The following is a 22675-nucleotide window of genomic DNA, read 5'->3' as shown; positions in this document are numbered from 1 at the left end:
GAGCCACTGTGCCTGGCCCTGATATTTTATATACTTGTAATTTTAATATATTTTGACCAATTAAAATAATAGTGAATTAGAATTGTGCTTCCAATTTAAAATGTTAAATCAAGAAAATGATTTAAACTTATCATTTTGACCTGAAATCCTTACAAGTTTACATGTACATTGAGAACTTTAAAAGAACTTGATAACTATGTTTCATATTTATAAGTATCTAATTGATGAGTTATTCAAATATTCATGAGTATCTCATTTGTTCAGTTAGACAAGCTAAAGTACTTAAAAGAAAATTAAATGTATTAAATTATAAATCAAGCTTTAAGTGTTTAAAATGTTTACATTTGAAAATGAGAAGAAATCATTAATCAAGCTTCCTTTAAGAAGGATTTTTTAAATTTGCTTGACTTACAAATAGGTTGAGGTTTGTAAGCTGAACTTAAAATTTTAAATACAACTATAATTTTGATTATGTAACTTCGAAAGCATACTATCAAGTTTGAAAATCAAGCAATCTCTGACTAGTTTTTTTTTTTTAAATACGTTAACACTGCCCTCATTTGTCCTTGACAATAACCTTGTGAGGTCCTATTTTAGAATTAGGCAACCAAGAATCCTATTCCTGAGGAGCTGGAGAGCAAGAGGGGTTCTTGCTCTGTAGGACAGCAATAGGTAGACTTGAGAGACAACAGCTAGTCTTTTCCTCCTTAGAATTTGAGAGAACACAAATCAGGAAGTCCATCCCCTCAGGATTAAAGAGCTTACAAAGGTGAAGGGTTAGAGGGCCATTACTTTCTGCATATCTTTTAAGGAGTCATTGACGAATAAGAAATCACCAGTTAAGAAAGACTCAATTTTTGTGATCTGAGATTTCATCAACAGACAGAAAATTAAGAGAAATAATCTATAACTCTCCTTCTGTTTGTAATTCAGAGAAATCCAGGAGTTTCCAAAGGAACCATGCCAGCAAGTGCAGTTAGACTGTTTGTATGGTTATATTTGTCCTAGCGAGAATTGGAGAGTTATAATCACTGAATATCACTATGACGGATACCAACTCAACATGAATATTGATCTTTCCCTCTTTATGAGCTCATTATGAAAAAAATCAACAAAAGCTAAAGAGGAAAAGAAACGAGTCACATTTTCCTCTTGCTAGTGAGTGATTCAAGCTGTTACTAGGGATTTTCCATTGTTTTCAGTCCAGCTGTCCAGAATCTTACCTCCCCCTCCCCTTCCTCATGCTGACAATGCAAAAGGAAATGAAGAATCCTAGTTTTCAAGGACCGGGCAGTGGCTCAAGGATGGTGACAGTATGGCAAAGTCACTTTGCCCACTGAAGAGTGAGCATGAGTGGCAAGATGTAACAAAGTTCCTTTTTTGAGTGCAAAGGAATTATGAGACCTGGAATCAGACTACACTCGAGCATGCCATAAAAATCTTCTTATTGATTATATAAGAAAATGTGCTTTCCAAATTGAATAAACAAAAAATGAAATCTTGTAAGAAGAATGGGCTTTTAAAGTCAAAGCCTAAGTCTTCCTTTTCTACAGATTTGTTAAATTTTATATTTCCTAAGGTACAATATCTATCTCAGTCATGAAATTCTTTTCATGCCTCAACAATTTTCTTTAAAAAAGTCATGAAACAATTCTAAGAATTAAAACACTTAGTGAAAATCAGCCACGTTCGTACAGAAATTGCTAGCCATCATGCTATCCATAAACTTGCTAATCACTCTTATCATTGATAATAGTAATGATTTTCTCTAAATGGCAGTTTGTGATTATCTATTCTCTCTCTCTCTCTCTCTCTCTCCTATCTATCTTGCTTTAGGCAAAATAACTTGATTTGGAATCAGCCATTCAGCTCTAACCACATTGATTGAAAATGGCAATGCACTTTTTTCTTAGTCTTGGTTCTAATCACTAGTACATTAGCACAAGCCAGCTGGAAAATATGTACCACGAATATGTGTACCAAAAATGTGTACTGCAAATATAATGCTATATATACAGTGAGAGGGTAGTTAATTTTGAACAGTTTATTTCCTTCAGAAATTGTCAGCTTTAGACATGATCAGTGGGTGTGGTATCTCAATGTAATCAAAAAAGACACTCCAGAAACAAGGAACTGCTTAAAGGCAAGCAAACTAAGCAACACATAAAAGGAATGTGTTACTCTCGACATTGAAAGGGAACCAAGCCTGGTGGTAGTACGGTGGATTGTATTCTTAGACAAAAAGTTTCTTTTCTGACTGACTCTATTTTTCTTCTCTATTTAGAGGAATGCCCTGTTCTGAGTTTTGTGAACACATACATAGAACCAGGAACTGGCGAATGCTTGATGAATAAATCCAGGTGCTGTAATTCCAAGCTCGGGTTTTGTATAAGGTCCAAGAACACATGGAAAAGACTGACCATGGAACAAAACTTAGTCCCTTTGGAGAACAATGGATACGTGAAAGATGACTGAGCTTTAAGAAATGTTCTCTAAGCCATGGTGGTTGAAACTCATTAGAGCAGAAGGTAAATCCTAAAAGCCTCCTTAAGCCTGTGGTAGGTTAATTGCAAAAACATCCCAAATTGCACCCCTCCCTGTATCCATGTCCCAAGTGATATGACTTTGCATCTCCTCCATCAAGGTGTGGAATCCATTTCCCTCCTCTTGAATCCAGATGTTCTGTGACTTGCTCTGGCCAATAGCATGTGGCATAAGTGGCATTGTGTCTCAAGAAGCTACGCTGGTTTCAACCATTTCTCTCTGAACCTTGTCTCTACCACGTAAACAAACCTCGGGTAGCACGATAGATGAAGGAGAACACAGAGACTTGTGTCTGAGTTCATTTGCATTGTTATGAAGGAATACCTGTGGCTGGGCAATTTATAAAGAAAATAACTTTATTTGGCTCACAGTTCTACAGGCTATACAAGAAGCATGGAGTTTTGTTTTGTTTTGTTTTGTTTTCAGATGGAATCTTGCTCTGTTGCTCAGGCTGGAGTGCAATGGCGCGATCTTGGCTCACTGCAACCTCTGCCTCCCGGGTTCAAGTAATTCTCCTGCCTCAGCCTCCTGAGTAGCTGGGATTACAGGTGCCCGCCACTATGCCCAACTAATTTTTGCATTTTTAGTACAGGCGGGGTTTCACCAGGTTGGCCAAGCTGGTCTCGAACTCGTGACCTCAGGTGATCCACCTGCCTCGGCCTCTAAGTGTTAGGATTACAGGCGTGAGCCACCGTGCCTGGCCAGGAAACTTTTACTCATGGTGGAAGGTAAAGGTTAGCACACATCATATGGCCAGAGAGAAAGGAAGAAAGAGAGGAGAGGAAGGTGCCAGGTTCTTTTTTACAGCCAGATCTCACAGGAACTAAGAATGAGAACTCACTGGATCCTGCCAGAATGGCACGAAGCCATCTATAATGGATCCGCCCCCATGACCCACACACCTCCTATTAAGCCCCACCTATAACTGTAGGGATCAAGTTTCATCATGAGATTTAGAGTGGACAAATATCCAAACTATTTCACCAGTCATCACTGCAGCCCTGGCTGATAGTCAGCCAATGGGAAAACACAGGAGTGAGGCCATCCCTGACCATCAGCCCCCATCTACCTTGCTGGCTGCCTTCTGCAGCAGGAAAGAGCCCATTCAAGATCAGCCACACCTGGTTCAGATCTGCAGCACTGCCCAGCTGACCCATAGGTATGTGAACAACCACAAATACTCATTATTTCAAGCCACTTAATTTTCAGGTGATGTGTTTTATAGCAATATCCAGCTGATAAAACTCAACAGGCCAATGGAAATATCAAAGATGCCATCAGCAGGTAGAGGTGCCTTGTTTATTCACATTTGCATTCCTCTGTATAACTTTCTAAAGGATCTTTAAAAATTACTGATGGGCTGAACAGTAGCCTCAAGAAGCAAGCAGTGGAAAGCTATGTACAATGAAAGTCCGTGATTCATAGGTGCAGTACTTATGAGAGTGCTTATAGCTACCTTGTAAACACCCACATTCCAAAAGATCTTATGGCTCAGTTGAGAGCTCTCTTGCATATGTCTGTAATCAATTAACTTGCCTTTTCTTCACTTCATTGAACTTAAAGAGCAGCCAGAGTTTGTTCAGAAGCCACACACCATGTTCCCTCCTGCCTACAACCATAGCAATAATCCAGACAGCTTTCTGTTCACCATAAAAACTCTTTATAGGAAGACAACATGGTACTAATAAAAACACCACCTAGAGTGAGGCATACGGAACCTCATCAAAAAGTCTCAAGAACACACATGAAACAAAAATCAGCACCCCCTACTCCAAGTAGACATGACTAAAAATACCATATTAATTGCTAACCTCAGCCAATCCTGGAGATCCATGTCTTTTGGTATTGCACAGAGTACTGCAGGGAAAAGATCACTGGACTGAGAGTCAAGAGAAGTGTATTTCTGTACTTGGTCTACCATCAATAGCTGCAAAAACTTGGCCAAGTCCCCTGAATGCCTGGACTCCCAGATAATCACTGAGGAGCCTTCTGGTCCTGTAATTGTATGCTTTTGACTTGTCTGAGATTTTTAGTTTGTGACTGTGAATGAGCATATAGTAGTCAACATGACTCAGAGAAGGAACACTGCACCAAGAGTGTTTAGTCCTGCCTCTATCACCAGTGCAGCAGATGACCTGGAGGAAGTTCCACCTCTCTGAATTTCAGGTTGCTTGTCTGTAAAACGGGTGATGCATTTGGGCTAAATAATCGAAGGCCCTTTCCAGTTTAGAATGCCTGATTTTATAGTGCTTCAAGGTTTTATGTTTCCTATTGATTTCTGGACAGAGCCTGACCAAGATTTAGGTACACGGAGAGTGAGGAAAGATCAAGCAGTCTTTTCAAAGAGCTACAGATAGGTCAAACCAAGCTTAGAGACAGTTTTTCTAATTTAATTGCAAGGAGGATAAATGGGATATTTGTGGAAATGCTTCAGGTGCAAAGGAAAATGTTATCCACCACCAAAACCGAGTGCATTCTTTACCATGCCAGTTGTGTAATAGTCCATTCCGCCCCAGAGAGTGATGGGAAGCTCAGCATATGCTCTGGGCATTGTTAAAAAAAAATTATGGGGCTGGGTGCAGTGGCTCATGCCTGTAATCCTAGTATTTTGGGACCTTGAGGCAAGAGGATTGCTTGAGCCCAGCAGTTTGAGACCAGCCTGGGTAATATAGTGAAACTTTGTCTCTACAAACAAACAAACAAAAAAAGCAAAAAAGAATTACCCAAGCATGCTGATATGTGCCTGTGGTCCCAGCTACTTGGGAGGCTGAGCTGGGAGGATCACTTGAGCCTGGAAGGCCGAGGCTGCTGTGAGCCTTGATTATACCACTGTACTCTAGCCTGGGTGACAGAGCGAGATTCTGTGGAAAGAAGGAAGGAAGGAAGGAAGGAAGGAAGGAAGGAAGGAAGGAAGGCAGGCAGGCAGGCAGGCAAGGATTATTCTGGCACCTGTGAAAATGGCAAGGAAGACTTTGTTCAGGACTATTTCAATAGAGGTATTACGGTAGGGGAAAGAGATTGGCCTCGACATTGAAGACAACGGACAAATAAAGATTTAGAGTCAAAGAGCAGAGTGTGGGTCAGTGGATGGAAAATTACTAGGAGGAAACATGAAGGGTAGAAGATTTCTACTCAAGGCAGGTCAAGGGCTTATACATTACAGGTGGGGATTGAGGAAATTGATCAGATATAAAAGGTGGGGTATTCTCTCTAAACTGACTTCACAAGATTCTTGCTAAAACCAGACTCCACAAGGAGTGACACAGAAGCCCAAGGTTGAAGCCTAGTCAAGGAGAGAGCTCAGAGAAGCTTAACTAAAGGCTGATCAAGAGTCTTTGTTAACATAAAGTGGCCCAAGAGACTCTCCAGAACTAGTACCTTTACATCAAACTGAAACTCTCAAGCACCAGGCCCTCCGCACATCCTTTATCAAACAGGAACAGAAGAGAAAAATTTGGGGGATCTTCTAGCCCCCAAGAAGACAAGACACAGATATTCTGCGATGGAATTTTTTCTAAGCATCCAGTGGGAAACCCTAGTGGATGCATCACCAACAGAGCCTGATTAATTTCAGCTCAGGCCATTCCAAAAAGTAGAATGAAATGCCAGGTAACTGGAAAGTCAACACCTTGCAGGTGAGAAACTCTAATGGAGAAATTCTAATAGAAAAAAAAATTATCTTGCTGCTCCTCTACCCCCTATTAGAGAAACTCTAACAGAAACCCTAAAAGAGAAACTCTAATAGAAAAAAAAACTATCTTGATGTTCCCCTACCTCTTAATCTGACATGGCCCTTCTTTCTTTCAAAACCCTCTTTATCTTCTGATGCTTTGTACTACCTTTGATGGCTAACAGAGCTGAGCCCCAAATATATTTTACTATATAGTTGGGTTTCATTGCGTTCTAACTTTGGGATAACTCCTACCCAAGTTCCCCTTTAAACAAACAAAACACTTACTTGACCTTTACCCTAATGAACTGGATACTACCTTGCCCCAGGTGACAAGTGGTGTAATAGACTAATCCTCTTGATGTTAACTAGCTTATATGTTGGAAGTCATATCAGTAATGCATAAATCTCAGTAGAAAAAATTTGGGAGAAACTTGTCTCCTGAAGGTTTTCAGAAAAGCTAAGCAAATCAAAAAGAAAAAAGAGCCTAAACGTCTTTAAATATCAATTATCAAAGCAATGAAAATTCAAACAAGAAAATGATATTTTACTATATTAACCAAGAAGATAATCCTGAATGCTAATAAAGATGTAGTATGGCACACTAGAAATTGGAACAACAATTTGGAATTAAGTATCAGGAAACTTAGAAATTCACATGCCCTTTAGCCTGGTATTTCTTCTAAGGACTCAATTCTAACATTTCAGAAAAAAAGAACAGAAATTGGTATTATATGTCTTTGATACATTATTTATGATCAAAACCACATATATATACTACAAAACATGTACATCTAAGCAACATCAAATGCCTTTTAGTTTTCTTTTTTAACCCTTCCTCTATTTTCCCCTTTTCTAAAACAAAGGATACAATTTTTTTTACAAGTATGAATGAGAATAAATTATTCTTATATAGGAATTAAAGTTCTCAAATAAGTAGGAATTATGATTCCTTTAAAAATCATAAAACCAAATAAAGTCTTTAAATCTATTAAAGGCCAGGTGGGTCAGATCTTTAAGGGTTGAGCAACCTGTTGAAGATTCTTAAATCCTAGGTTATGAGACAAAACTTTTTTTACCCAAATAATGGAAAGAAGACCTTGAATGTGAAAGCTGCTCTCACGGCTTGGTGAGGCTGATGAGAACAGCGGCTCTGAACGGGGCACATACCCTCCTGCCTCCCACCTCTCATTGGAAGCAATTAGAGAAAATCAGCTCTCTCTGAACCGGGAAGCTGATGGCATGCTTTGCAGGCAGGAGCCACAGCTGGACAGAGAGCATGCTGAACCACTTATGGAAGGCGGACAGTAAATCTGGCCTAATGAAGGGTGCATACACCCCTTCTGTTGGCTCTCAGCCATTCAACTAGAGACGTCTGGATTTGAGAGGGAAATGATATACCCTTCACGTTCAGAGTGGAAGGTCCTAAGTAAAATGGCTTCTCTTGAAACAGAGAGAGAGGGGATGGAGAGAGAGACCTATTGTCCAGCCAGGGAAGCGCCTGTACATTGTGGGTGATACTTTGTCCACCAAAGGCACAAATGCACCACATGTGTTTGTGGTGCCCTGTGTCCAGCTGTGCAAACTCCACTCTCAAACTTTTCAAAGCTTTTTACATTCCTATACTCTCGATCTCCACACTGTCAAGTTAAAAGTTGCACCATCAAATTCATAGCCTGCCAGACTCTGTGAGTGGTGTAAGTTTTCAGAAAGGCAGTTATTTTTCTTGACTTGAAGCTTAAAGCCTCAGAATGTCCTTGACCAATTCTCATATACATTCTTTTACTGTGTATCTGAAATTGATGAGTTAAACACTTCTTTGTTGTGTTTATATGTACTCCTCTTCAACCAATTTTTTATTATGGTAAAATACATATAGCATAAAATTTATCATCTTAAATATTTTTTAAAAGAGATGGGGGTCTCACTATGCCCAGTCTGGCTTTGAACTCCTGGGCTCAAGTGATCCTCCTGCCTCAGCCTCCTGAGTAGCTGGTACTACAGATGCATACCACCTCACTTAGCTCATCTTAACCTTTTTTAATTGTTCAACATAGATGCAGCTGGAGGGGCCATGATTCTAAACGAATTAATGCAAGAACAGAGAACCAAATACTGCGTGTTCTCACTTAATAAGTGGGAGCTAAACACTAAGTACACACGGGGACAAAGAAGGGAACAATAGACACTGTTGGGGGAGGCTACTTGAGGATGGAGGTTGGGAGGAGGATGAGGGAGAAAAACTACCAGCCGGGTGCCATGGCTCATGGCTGTAATTCAAGTACTTTGGGAGGCTGAGGCAGGCAGATCACCTGAGGTCAGGAGTTCGAGACCAGCCTGGTCAACATGGTGAAACCCCATCTCTACTAAAAATATAAAAATTATGGGGGCCTGGTGGCAGGTGCCTGTAATCCCAGCTACTCAGGAGGCTGAAGCAGGGGGAATCACTTGAACTCAGGAGCGGAGGTTGCAGTGAGCTGAGATCGCACCACTGCACCTCAGCCTGAGCGACAAAGCGAGACTCCATCTCAAAAAAAAAAAAAAAAAAAAGGAAAAACTACCTATTGGGTACTATGCTATGCTCACTACCTGGGTAACAAAATAATTTGTACTCCAAACCCCAGTAACATGCAATTTACCCATGTAACAAACCTGCACATGTGCCATCTGAACGTAAAATAAAAGTTGAGGCTCATGCCTGTAATCCGAGCACTTTGGGAGGCCGAGGTGGGTGGATCACGAGGTCAGGAGATCGAGACCAACCTGGCTAACACGGTGAAACCCCGTCTCTACTAAAAATACAAAAAGTTAGCCAGGCATCGTGATGGGCACCTGTAATCCCAGCTACTCGGGAGGCTGAGGCAGGAGAAAAGCGTGAACCCAGGAGGTGGAGGTTGCAGTGAGCCAAGATTGCACCACTGTACTCCAGCCTGGCAACAGAGCAAGACTCTGTCTCAAAAAAAAAAAAAAAAAAAAAAAAAAAAAAATTGAAAGGACAAAATAAATAAAATGATGTGATTCATGGTTTATCCGGGGGGGGGAAAAAAAAACAACTAATTCAGTGGCATGAAGGACACCCACATTGACATGCGACCATCATAACATCTGTATCCAGAATTTTTCACCACACACTGAAACCCCAAACACATTCAGCAATAACTATTCTTCCTCTACCGCTCCTGGCAATCTCCATTCTACTTTCTCTCTCTATGAATTTGCCTATTCTAGGTATCTCATATAAAAGGAATCACACAATAATTGCCCTTTTGTGTGTGGCTTATTTCACTTAGCATGACGTTTTCAAATAGAACCAAATTTTTGGAGCAGTAAAGCCTGTAAGCTGATAAGCATCAGGTAAAGCAATTCCTACTTATTTCCAGTTTCTTGACTTTTTTCAAAAATCTCATTTGATTAGTGATTCCTTCTGAACAGCCAGAGTCACATGAAGTGGAAAAACTCCCTTAGAAAGTGTGCATGCGTATTCCCTGCCAAGGGAAGTCAAACGGAATTTAGATAACCACTTGGTGGGGATATTGCAGAAGTTTGAATTTGTCGAGCTTCACACTTACATTCTATTCTAAAACTCTGTGACTTTTACAGACAAATGCTTTTGTTTGTTCACTCATTTATTATTCATACAGGAATTTATCAGCATTTACTGAGCACCTACTGCATGTAAATGATGGAGGTTGACGGAAAGTAATGACTGTTGATATTGACTTGGTTCCTAGCCTCCGTAGTGAAGTCAGAAGTCTGGGCACTGTCCTAACAGACTGCTTTTGCTTTCAATAAGCTGGCTCTGGCTAGCAGAATCAAGGAGGACTGCCAGCTACCTACGTGCCTGAGTGGAGACTTGGCCTTCCAGTGGAGAGTTGCTTAATTGTGTTACCCTATACATCAGTCAGAAAACCATAGCAGACTCAGACCTGACAGACGCGGGTAAAGGAGAGTGCCTGCTGGAAACTAGTGTTACCTAGAATATCACCTAGAAAGATCATAGACTTTTCCAATTCAAATAAAATCCAAATTATACCTCTACCACTTACTAACATTGTGATATTGGGCAAGTCATTTAAACTTTCTGAGCCTTGGCCGGGCGTGGTGGCTCACGCCTGTAATCCCAGCACTTTCTGAGGCCAAGGTGGGTGGATCATGAGATCAGGAGATCGAGATCATTCTGGCCAACATGGTGAAACCCCGTCTCTACTAAAAATATAAAAATTAGCTGGACGTGGTGGCACGTGCCTGTCATCCCAGCTACTTGGGAGGCTGAGGCAGGAGAATTGCTTGAACCAGAGAGTCTGAGGTTGCAGTGAGCCGAGATCACACCACTCCACTCCAGCCTGGCGACAGAGTGAGACTCCGTCTCAAAAACAAAAAAACAAAAAAACAACTTTTTGAGCCTCAGTATCCTTGTCAGTAAAATGGGAATAAGAAATACCCATGCCACAGGACTCTTGCAGGAATTAAATGAGTTAGCACATGAAAAGCAGCTTGCACTCGGTAAGGCACATAAAGGTACTAGGAAAATGCCGGGATCTCTTTCAGGGTTTTTTCAAGAATGTTTATCATCACAACATAAATGCCAGCTCTGCGGTAGGCCAGCCCTCAAGTAGCGGCGTCTCTGGGGCTTCTCTAGTATTGCTGGCTGGGTATAGAGAGAATCTGATTCAGAGATATCATTGTGTTAGTTTAAGGGAGAGAATTTCCCTTTATTCATCAACATAATAAATCCTGAAAGTCATCAGATCTGGTTAAATCCAAGGCAAACACAGTCTCTTATGAATCAGGAATAAGATCTGAATATTTCTCTGGCTGGAGTTCATAACACAGCAGAGATCAGGATACGTGAGTTGCAGGACAATAGATGTCAGCTGCCACCTGCACAGTGGTGGGTGGCTGGGGACATGCCCATCTTTGGAGGGACTCATCTATTCCCAGAAAGCAGGATGGGGCTTGGCAAACCACAGAGGGCAATTGTTGCCTGGGCAGAGTCTACCCAGAGTGATGAGTGTCACGGAAAGGAGGAAGGGAGGCAGAGTGTCCCAGGGAAGGTAAGAGGGAGTCTGAGTGGTCTGTGGTGATGTGTCCATACATAGGACTCTTCCTGACCAAAGGCAATGGGTAGATCTCATCTAATGGGCAGAGCTGCAAATACTATCAAGCTTTCTGAGGATAGCAAGATTTGGGTTAGAAACACGAGAATTGAAATGCCTACTGTAATTAGGAATGATGACCTCATGACTATGTCCAGAGCCACTCTGGTTCCAAAAGTGTGAATGGGCAGGGGATGCAATTTTGGTGCCTAATTTTAGTTGTTTCAGTTGAGGCCTGAGTTGGGTTTTAAATAACACATGAACAAAAGCTAAGACTTTTATCCTTTTTTTGAAGATTGGGGTTTCTCAACTTTTTTTTCCCCCAAAATAGCTCTATTTTTCACTTACTTATTCTGTTGCTTTTACTAACAATTTAGTAGTCAGTTTCTCATTCTAAGCCATTTCTGTGTTCTGTGTATCAGAACATTTTCTTCCCATATCACTACAATGAGGAAAGATCATCAATTCATTATTTTCAATGATTTAATGCCATGATATTTTAATCCAGGATCTCTGAGAAACAGACTCTAAATGAGATTAAATGTGCAAGAACTTTATAGGAAAAATGTCCTGAGAGAAAGTTGGGAGTGAGCTGGAAAAGGCTGGGAGGGGCTTCAGCCTCAGATGCTAGTCGAAACCTAGTGAAGGAGAGTGGGAAGGAAGGAAGGTTAGTTGGAAATGTCTGAGGCTACTGTGCTGCATAAGAAAGGTTTGGCACGGATGTTGGAGAATCCAGGAGCCAAAGCTGGCCTTCAGAGTAATCCCCTTCGTTGGAGCAGCCTGTGGGAAGCATGGCTCAGTGCAAACTGTGAAGGATTTCAGAGCATGGCTGTGGGGATCTTTGGTGAATTTCATTTTCTGTAGTTGAAGGCCTTGCGGTCACCAGAAGGCCAGGGTTTCTCAAATGTGGCACTACTGACATTTTGGAATGAACAATCCTCTGTTATGGAAGGCCCTCCCAGGTATGCAGAATGCTTAACCATCCCCGGCCTCTGCCAACTGCATACCAGTAGCATCCCCCAACTCCCGATAGTCAAAAATGTCACCAGATATTGTTAAATATCCCTTGGTGGGGGGCAAAATCACCCCTGGTTAAGAACCATTAGATCAGTGAAATTAAAAGATGTTTAGGAAGGTTTATCAAGAAAATTATAAAATCAGAGGGAAGGGAAAAATTTAAATATTTTGAAACATATATAATGATTGTTTAGGTAAATAACTTAGCTAGGAAATTCAAAGTGAACAAGACTTTGTTTAGGTAAATAACTTAGCTAGGGAATTCAAGACTATCTCACTACAATGACAGGCTGCAGATTGGATGTTAATTTCTATACCAAGTGAAGTCTCTTGTCCTGAGATGAACTTACAATAAAATATCTTTCCCTAAATATAAGGACACCGAAATCATGTTTAAAAATATTAAATGAATACTCTTTTAGTTTATTGTGTCATTTTGTAACGCGAGCTCAAGTTATGCTTACTTATTTGGGAGGTAGATAAAAACATTTCCTCTGCAATAGCATACATACAATGGCAGGAGGCAATGACTTCACCTTTAATTCAACAGTAATATGTGCGTCATGGATAGAAATTAAATTCAGGAATGAGGCAGATGAGGTTCCTGGAATCACACATATCAGATGTGATTTTCACCAAACATCAAGAGACCTTTGACTTGTAGGCTTCTGCAAGGCCACAGGTAACAACCTTATTTATGTTTCCACATGGGCAGCAGAGCTGATCCTCATATTCACTTGAAGTGGCATTGGTTGTGGCTGTCCCAACTGCAAGTACCTTAGATGCTGGCACTGAAGTATCTCACCCAGACTACTCCAGTTATCTCCCAGGAGGTCTCCTACTTCCTCCCTTGCCCTGTTTTCACAGAGCAGCCAGAGGGGCTCCCTAAAAAAGAGTCTGATCCTACTTCCCCTCTATTCAAAAGCATCCAAAGTAGCCTCATCAATACAGGGAGAACCTTTCTCTACAAAAAAATATAACATTAGCAGGGTGTGGTGGTGCATACCTGTAGTCCTAGCTACTCAGTAGGCTCAGGCAGAAGGTCATTTGTACCCTGGGAGTAGAGGCTGCAGTGAGCTATGATTGTCACATTGCATTCCAACCTGGGTGACAGAATGAGATCCTGTCTCATAAAAAGAAAAGCCTCAAAGAATTTCCACTTCACTCATAGTAAAAGCAGAGTACCTTTAATCTAAGTGTCCATCAATAGATGGATGGATAAAGAAAATGTGGTACACATCCACAATGGAATACTATTCAGCTGTAAAAAAGAATGAAATTCTGCCATTTGCAGCAAACATGGATCAGCTAGAAGAACATCATGTTAACTAAAATCAGCCAGGCAGAGAAAGACAAATACCACATGTTCTTACTCATATGTAGAAGCTAAAATAAATTGAACTCAGAGAAACAGAGATAGACCTGTAGTCTTCAGAGGCAGGGAGGGGTATGGGAGAGTGAAAGATGAAAAGAGTTTGGTTAATAGATACAAACTTACAGCTAGATAGGGTGAATGAATTCTAGTGTTCTGTGGCACTGTAGGGTGCATATGGTTAACAATACTCTGGTGTATCTTTTCAGAAGGCTAGAAGAGAGGATTTTGAATGTTCACAACATGAAGAAATGATAAATGTTCACAGTGAAGGATATGCTAACTACCCTGATTTGATCATTACACACTGTATACATGCACTGAAATATCACTCATCTCATAAGTATGTACAGTTGTTGCATGCGAACTCAAATTAACAGGAAAGAAATAGCAGAATTTGTACTGTGGGCAAGAAGGCCTTCATCTCTGCTACTCAAAGCATGGTCTGGGGAGCTGTAGAGACAGGGGCATCATCTGCGGGCATGGTAGGAACGCAGACCCTGGGCCTGACGCAGATCTTCTAAATCAAGGCCTGTGGTTTCACAAGATCCCTGGGGGATTTGCGCAGACACTGGAGTTTGAGAAGCTCAGTCCTCCATAATTTGATGTACAGTTACTTCTCTAACGTCACCTCCCTCTACTCTCCCCTTGCTCACCCTCCTGTAGTTAATTGAACCACTCTTTCATCCACTCTCTCCCTTCCTTCAGCTCCCTGTCTTAATGTCCTTTCACTGGAGAGGCTTCCCTGACCACTGTAGATAACACACTTCTGAACTGCCAACCCTGTCCTGTCCAGGTCACTCTCCATCTCTGTGTCCTGCCTTATTTTAATTCAGAGCACTCATCCCCACCTACCATGTTGCCTATTGCTGTATATTCTTACTGTCTGTCTCCAGGTTCATGAGAGCAAGGATTTTGTGTTATTTTGCTCACTGCTGAATGTGCAGACCCTGGAACGGTGCCTAACACAAAGTAGGTTGTTAGTAAATCACTGTTGACTGAATGGACAACTGAATTATGCAGTCCCATGTGACAAATTCCTTGGAGAGGAAGGAGGCTCCACAGGAACACAGAGGCTGGAGCTGTCCTGATCACCCAACAGTATCTTGGCTGCCTCTGTTCAGTGTTGTGGGATGCTCTCTTCCAGGCTGCCTGGAAATGAACTGTGGCCAAATGCAAGCATCTGGCTGTGGGGTAGATTCTCTCCTCATTCACAGGATACGCCCAGACCAAGCAGAGGATTCGGGGAGAGCTCAAAGATGCTGCTCCCCTTCTGGTACATGGGAGGATCAAGCCATGCATTTAGTTTACATGAAGTTTTTTGAAGGGGAAAACAGCCAGACTTTCCAAAATGCATGGGATTTTTTTTTCCAGAGAGACATTAATCTTTACTTCTTCTAAAAAGCAACCTGTTTATACATTTGTTGGAGGGTTTGCCTGGAAAAAAATTAAAATAGGAGAACTTGATTTGACACATCTGGAGCAGATGGGCATGTTTTGTTTGGCTTCCTGTGGATGTTTAAATTGGGGTTAAAATAGGGAAGATGGTAAAACTGTCTGAAGACTCAGGTGGCTAGAAAAAGATGAGGATAGAATGTGAGAAATGGAGTACAGTCAGCTGTAGCAGGCAGAATCATTACACATCTTTCACTTTCTTTCCCTGTAAAGTGTGTGTTGTAAATGTCAATGAAAAGAAAGGGAATGAAGTTCAAGGATTGAAGAAGCAAAAAAGGGATTAAAGAACAGTTCATGTGTAAAAACATTTTGCTCATATCAATTCCTGGGTCTCCTGAAGGCTAAACAGTGTGCCCTGGAGAACCATTAGAGAGAAGAAAATCTTTTCTCCACCTATCCTGTACTTACCCTAAACTCAATTTTAATGAAACCTTTTCACACAAAGCATTGGTGTGTGGAGGACGAAGCCAGCCACAAGGGGAAGTTGCACGTGCATTGTTTTGAATGGAGAGTAGAGACAACAGCTGTGGAGGCTTTGGAGTTGCATGGAACATAACTGCACAAGGAGGGCAGGGTGTAGGATTCAGCAAGGTGCTCTTGCACTCTGCATGTATCTTTTAGTCACTGAAGCACCAAAGATGATTACAAAATGACCTGAAGTCACTGTCTTTTTTCAGATTTCTGGCTTAGGATTGATTTTCTTTTTCTTCTTTTTTTCCACCAGCCATGTGTTCAAATTGTAGGCATTTGGTGTTCCATTATAAGGAGTGTTTGTGAAAAAGCATATAAAGACATTAACTCCTCAGTTTTGCAGGAGCAATACTTAATTTTCATGCATAAAACTGACAATTATGACTATTCGTTGTTCTATGGACAGGAGATGACTTTGGCTATAAAACATGATTACTTTTCCAGTGCCAGAAAAATAGCAATATAAACATGTTTAAAGTTATTAGTCAACACATCCAACATACTTCTGTGAGTAACTTTAAATACATTACCTTTAAAGTTTCTTTCAAATTCCAAAATTATCACAAACTACTTAAAAAGAAATGCTCTCATGATTACCAATTTAGAGGAAGTGTATGATTATAAATTTAAAATTTAAAATCAATTTATGTCGCATTTCAAGATGCTGCTTAAAAATGTATCCAGTGACTCAACGGTACCACCTGATTCTTGAATTTCTCAAATGGTGCTTTAATTAAACACAGGCAGAACAAAAGCAACTATTCTCCGTAATCACACAGCAACACTTCTTATTTTAGGTTTTTTATCCCCTAAAATCATCTGCCTTTCACTTAAAAAAAATTAAATAACTTTTATGGTAACAACAAATAAGAATAAATAAATCGTGGTATAAATAAAATGTTACCTTTCTGTCTCTCTTTGGAAGATATCCTGACATTTTTTTCCTTTTTGATTGTTTTAGTGCCAGAAAAAAATAACCGCAAGTGTTCCAAAAGTCGGGAGGGGGTTGGGAATCTAATAGCTTTCTAAATTGCTTCCAAAACTTTAAATGATGAGCTTTTGGACCAGAAAAGACTCAGAAAGAAAAACAAACCTAAATCTGCCCACAACCATAAAGCACATATGCAACTCATAGCAAAGAATATGTGCATGAATATATGAGGGTGGAATTTGGCCACAACTAGGCTGATAACACGCTTAATCAAATGGTTCTTCATTTGGCCTCTATGGATTTTCTCTTCTAACTTTGGCAAATTTATGGAGAAATGAACACAAATTCAGCCAACTAATTCTGGACTCTATCAGCAAGTTCATTATTTTGTCAATCAAAAAGCAACTCTCCAGCCCTCTGAACTTCAATAAATATGCTTCTTTTCAATTGGAAGTTTGCTTTCAACCTTCTTCTTCCCCCAAATAATTTGATAAAAGTCCCAATAGGTGTTTCTAGCTAAGAAAAAGGAAACTGATTTATTTTACTGGGAACCACTCATATTTTGCTATGAATCTCTAAGATAATGGTTACTCTTTGAAACACAACCCAAAAGGTCTACTGACATTTTGATCAATAATGGATAGGTCCCTGGGACACAGAGGCTGGGTGAGTTATAGGTTGATTCATGTGAAGAACTCTCATCACCCCTTACTAGCCTCTTGTATCCAGCAACCCAGATTCCCTCTCAATGCCTGATCCAATGTTCTAAACTCAGTGTCCTCTCAGTTGTCTCCTGGCACCTGCCTCAAATGGAAATGTACATGTCTTTGCATCTCAGTGTCCTGCTTTCTGAGACTGGCAAGGCAACTGATTCTAACAATGATGTTACCAGCTGGAATTATGGATGGAATGTTTGTGTCCACCTCCCGCCCTTCTACCAATTCACAGGTTGAAGCCCTAACTCCCAATGTGTTGATATTTGGAGGTGAGGTCTTTGGGAAGTAATTAGGTTTCGATAAGCTCGAGAGGGTTGGGCCCCCATGATGGAACATGGCATACTTATAAGAAGAGGAAGATGTCAGGGCTCACTCTCTCTCTCTGCCAAGTAAGGAGACAAGGAGAAGGCTGCCATCTGCAAGCCAAGAAGAAAGTTCTCACCAGAACCCTTGTCACGCAGGCTGGTACCCTGACCTTGGACTTCCAGCCTCCAGAATGGTAGGAAACAAATGTCTTTGTTTAAGCCTCAGTCTATGGTATTTTGAGCTGAATAAGATAGTCCCTATTCCAGACAAAAGAAAAAGAAATGTAATATTAGAAACTCGAAAACACAATGCTCTAACCTGAGTGAGTAAACAAATGAATTAATGGTTGGTGTTTACTCACCAAGGTAGGCTGTTGGGGAAACACAGCCTATTCTATCAGCCCTTAAAATAAGGCCTCTGTCTGGACTGCCTCTGAGCCCCGTTGGTTTTCTGGAAGGAGGCCATGCTGTATGCACAGATCCTGTACTGAAGATGCATTCAAGGCCTTTTCTGACTCCTAGAGCTTGAGTTGGTTTCAGGATGCTTGCACGACCCTAGGTGCATGATTGTAGAGTAAGGGACACATAAAGAGACTTACACTAACCAGTTCCCCAGCTCAGGGTGGCTCTGAGTGTTTGGGAACACACCCCAAAGCCAGTCCATAGATGCGTACTGTAGAAGATCAGCCTTTAAGTACACCTGTGTGTCTTTGGTTTGGGGGGTTCACCAGGTTGTACCATTGATCTCTGCCAGTGTAAAATTCCAACAAAATAAGGACCATTTGTCCACACTTGAACAAAGGAATGCATGACTCACAATGAACTTAACTCACTTGAAAAAATTTTATATAGAAGAAAAAGGAGTGTTTTCTTATAATAAAAAATTTACCCAATTCGTCCAGGAATTCACACGGTGACAAATACTCAGTCTCTTCTCCTCTTCTATGCCTGCCCCCATCTCTGAATCCCCACATCTTTGGATCAGCCCCAAGTTCTCATACTTTGATTTCTTAAATCATTCTTAAATAATTTACTCTGTTGTTAATCAAGTTTGAAAATACTTGAAGGAACTCCTATCTATATAGGGTTTCATGTAAAACTTATATCTTCTTTCTCTACTTTTTTAATGACTAATTTTTGGGAAGACTATTTCAGCCTATGGCATATATATTCACGCAGTTTTTGGAAAACTCTCTGGTTTAGGAAGACCTAGGGCTGAAGCAGGGCTGAAAAGGTAAAGGAAAAAAGTGAGATTTTGACAAGAGGAGAAACAGAAAAGGTCTAGGAAAAGAGGGCAAAAAGGCCCCAAAACACTTTTCTTCTATGTTATATTTTGATGGAACTGGTCTTAGCCCAAAATAAAAAGACCTACTTTAATTTAGGGGCAGCAGAAGAGAGGCAGAAAGAAAATAAAACCATTGGTGAGGATTAGAATATTTTTAACAAGGATCTACTTTATATTGATAAATATTTAACAACTGGATTACAATTTTCCGAGAAGGGAGAAAAGAAAAATAAAGATTTGTAGCATGTGTTACTCGATTTCTAGTTTTTGCCAATTTCTGTGGTGTCAATGTTCTCAACATGGCCAATTGAAAGCTACTAATGTGGGGTCACTGAATATGAGGAAGAGATGCATATGAGCCTGTGCAAATCACCTCTAGCAGTTAACTTGGACCTTCATGTTGAAATTGGTAAGCCCAAAGAAACAGTAAGGGGTATTTAAAGGTGACAGTGAAACATCACTCTGTAACACTTACTAAAATGTGCTTTAAACAATGTCCACTTTTAGAAGTGAATTTTGAATTTTCTTTCTTCTGCCTCACAAGTACCCATGTAAATTTGTGTTGCCCTCTGATTTGGTTATGTCCCAATATTAAAGAGCTTATTTACTTTTTATTTCACTTGGTTAAGGAAAAATATTCCTGTGACGTCAGAATGAGAAGTTACAAGTTAAATACATAAACAGGAATCTGTGGTGATGCCACCTGTATTCTATGTAATTTACAGTTCCAAAGCAACTCTACTCAGAGCCTGGGATCAAAGCCTGCTTCTGATCCCTTCTTGATGGCTTGGACAATTATTATTTTTTATTTCTGATCCTTCATGACTCCACATGACATATTGCTAACATATGAATTTAGCAAAATGTCTCATTACCTTAAATGTACTGGGCATGCCAAGCAGAGCAGTTAGCATTCCTATTTAGATATAACTTGTTTCTGTTTTACTCTGATGCCTTCAGAGCATACTAAAATGCTCAGAATCACAGTGGCATTTAACATAATGATGGATTCTGTGTTTATTATGGGTATTCGTAAGTTATTTGCGGATGATTATGTGTAGGTATTTATGTATAAAAAGCAGATGTTATATTTCTTTATGAGGCCTCAATACTAACCATTTATAGGGGACAGAGGACAAGCACTCTAATCACATTCGGTTCTCATGCTATTGAAGCAATGGTTGTTAAATTGCTTCTTAGGCAAAAGGTCCATTTTATCGTTGTTCAAAAATTTCATTAGGAGAAAGAGAAATAAGTTCTCTACAAATATCTGTTTTCTGCCTACCTGCTTGCATTCATGACTCAGCTAATTATTTGACATCTTGAGAGAAAATTCCTTCTTTCTTTTTCCATTGGCTTGTCAGACTATGGTATGATGATTGCACAAAGCAAATTCCTTCACTGTCTCCATGACAGTTTCACTTCAAAAGCTCCCAAACTAACTGTAGCTCAGAGAGCTCTTCTCCCTTCCCAGGTACCTGGTCATAGAATTCTGGAATTTCCCAGTCGGTCCTGGCACAGGGAAGCTGCTGCCCCATTCTTGTTCCCCATGGACCTGGAAGCTCTAGGCTGTGGTGAGACAGAAAGTGAGATGACAAGCAGATCAAAGCTTCACCTCTGGGAAAGACGTCACCAATGGGTTAATAAGAATCATTGGCAGGATGTAATGGGAAACATTCACATTTCCCAGGGGTTCACAGACTTTTCAGAAATAGTATATGGAGCCGTGATCTATAATTGCTAGAATTTAAAACTTTCCTATTATCTCTAGCACTGATCAGCCTATTTAAAAACACGACTTTAGCCTCCTTCACTTTATTTCCAAATAGAGTCTTATTAGATTATTTTGATAATTAAGATAGTTATAGGAAGAGACAAAAATAAGGAGTATTTCACAAGACATGTAAAAATGCCTCAGTGTCTTTGATACTATTCTAATAATGAGCATATTTAATAACAATATGGGGAAGGAAGGAAAGAAGGGAGGGAAGGAAAGAAGGACGGAGGGAGAGAGGAAAAGAGAGGGAAGGAGGGAAGGAGGAATGTACAGAGGAGGTAAAGTGATTTTCTTAAAGTTTCTGAAGTAAATTGGCTAATGAATATGATCTTGTGAGCTAAGTTATTTCCAGGCCTTCTAGATTATTTCACCAAATGGGTAATGTATCCCTGTCCTTTAAGTGATGCTCTAATACCACCATGCTTCAATGGATGGGACTCTGATTTACCCATCCTTTGTGCTTCCCTGGAGACTTGCACAGGGCTGGTCAAACCATAGAACATAAAAAGACTTGGTTTGGTGACTAATCCTGAGTATCACAAAGTAAAATCCAGTGCACAATGTGTGGAAAAATTACAGAAGGAAATCCTTTGGGAAACACTGAGACACTGTTGAGGGTTGGCTTCTAAGGAACTGCCTCATAGAGAAAATGTTTTTGTTTCCCAAAAACCCTTTATAAACAACCCCGTGTGTCATGATTCAGCTTAAATACACATCCATTCACTCATGTATGGACACATGGACACACACACACATACGCATGCTAATAGGGAGAAGGGCAGAGGTGATCAGCCTGTTGAAAGTTTGAATTTATTTTTAATACCCAGATCCTGAATAAATAAGAGTAAAACAAATCAGCATCCATCATCACTATTGACACAGTGTCCATGGGTATCACTGGAAAACAAATCCAATTACCAGGACTCACAACAGCTAAAAACATTTTTAGTAAGTATGTTTATTTTTTATTTCTATACAACAAATACAGCCACTTAAAACACACATTTATTATCTCCTGGGTTATGTGGCTTAGGAATCCTGACTCAGTTATGCTTGTTTCTTTACTTAGGGTCTCACAAAGCTGTAATCAAGGTACTGGCTAGGGCTGCAGTCTCATTTGAGGCTCAACCAGGGAAGGCTGTGCTTTCAGGGTCCTTCAGATTGTTGGCAGAATTCACTTCTTTGGCGGCTCAGTTGGAGGCTGCCCTCAATTCCTAGAGGTCACCTGCAGTTATTTGCCATGTGGGGTTCCCCAATATGGCCCCTTGTTGCCTCAAAGCCAATAAGGAAGTAAAAGACTCTAGCAAGACATGCACTCCCATCTTACATAAGATAACCATGGAATCACATATACCTGGCCAACTCTGCTGTATTCTCTAGGTCAAAGGTCCGCTCACATTCAAGGGGAGGGAAGCATACAAGGGAGTGAACTCCAGCAGTCAGGGATCACGGAGACCATTTTAAGTCTGCCCATTATAGTAAACACTGATCTTAAACTGTCACCCAAAATTCCATGGGAAAATGCACGACGGTTTTCTATGAAATTGGTGCATAAATATAGGTATAACATAAGGAAGAGACGAACATCAGCTCCATTTTAGGAGAGTAGAAAACAAATTCCTGAAACTGAGATTATCTGAATTATCAATAAATAAAAAACAAACAGAACTCAAAACAGAAAACATCACAACACATGTACCTGATGTAATTCTGTCCAACAGGGATTCAGGGAATTATTGACTGCTTATGGTAATGACTGTGATAAAATCTGCAGTATACCTTCATTTGGTACAAGAAGTTTGGGTGAATTTTCTTCTGGCTTCAAAGGGAATCTTACTTTTATTTTAAATTATGTTTGATATCCTGAGGTCCTCTGAGAAAACACCATTCCCTTCTTTGTATTTGGCAAATGAGAGAGCTCATTTTGAAAGGCACAACTACATCTAAGCCAGGGGGAAAAGTTGACTTGTGCCAACTGCCTTATATTCAGTGGAATTAAATGGCACACTTTTCCAAAGAATAGTGGATTTTTGGCC

Source organism: Pongo abelii, chromosome 7 (assembly GCF_028885655.2).
Source record: "Pongo abelii isolate AG06213 chromosome 7, NHGRI_mPonAbe1-v2.0_pri, whole genome shotgun sequence".
NCBI lineage: Eukaryota > Metazoa > Chordata > Mammalia > Primates > Hominidae > Pongo > Pongo abelii.
This window is presented reverse-complemented; position numbering follows the sequence as displayed.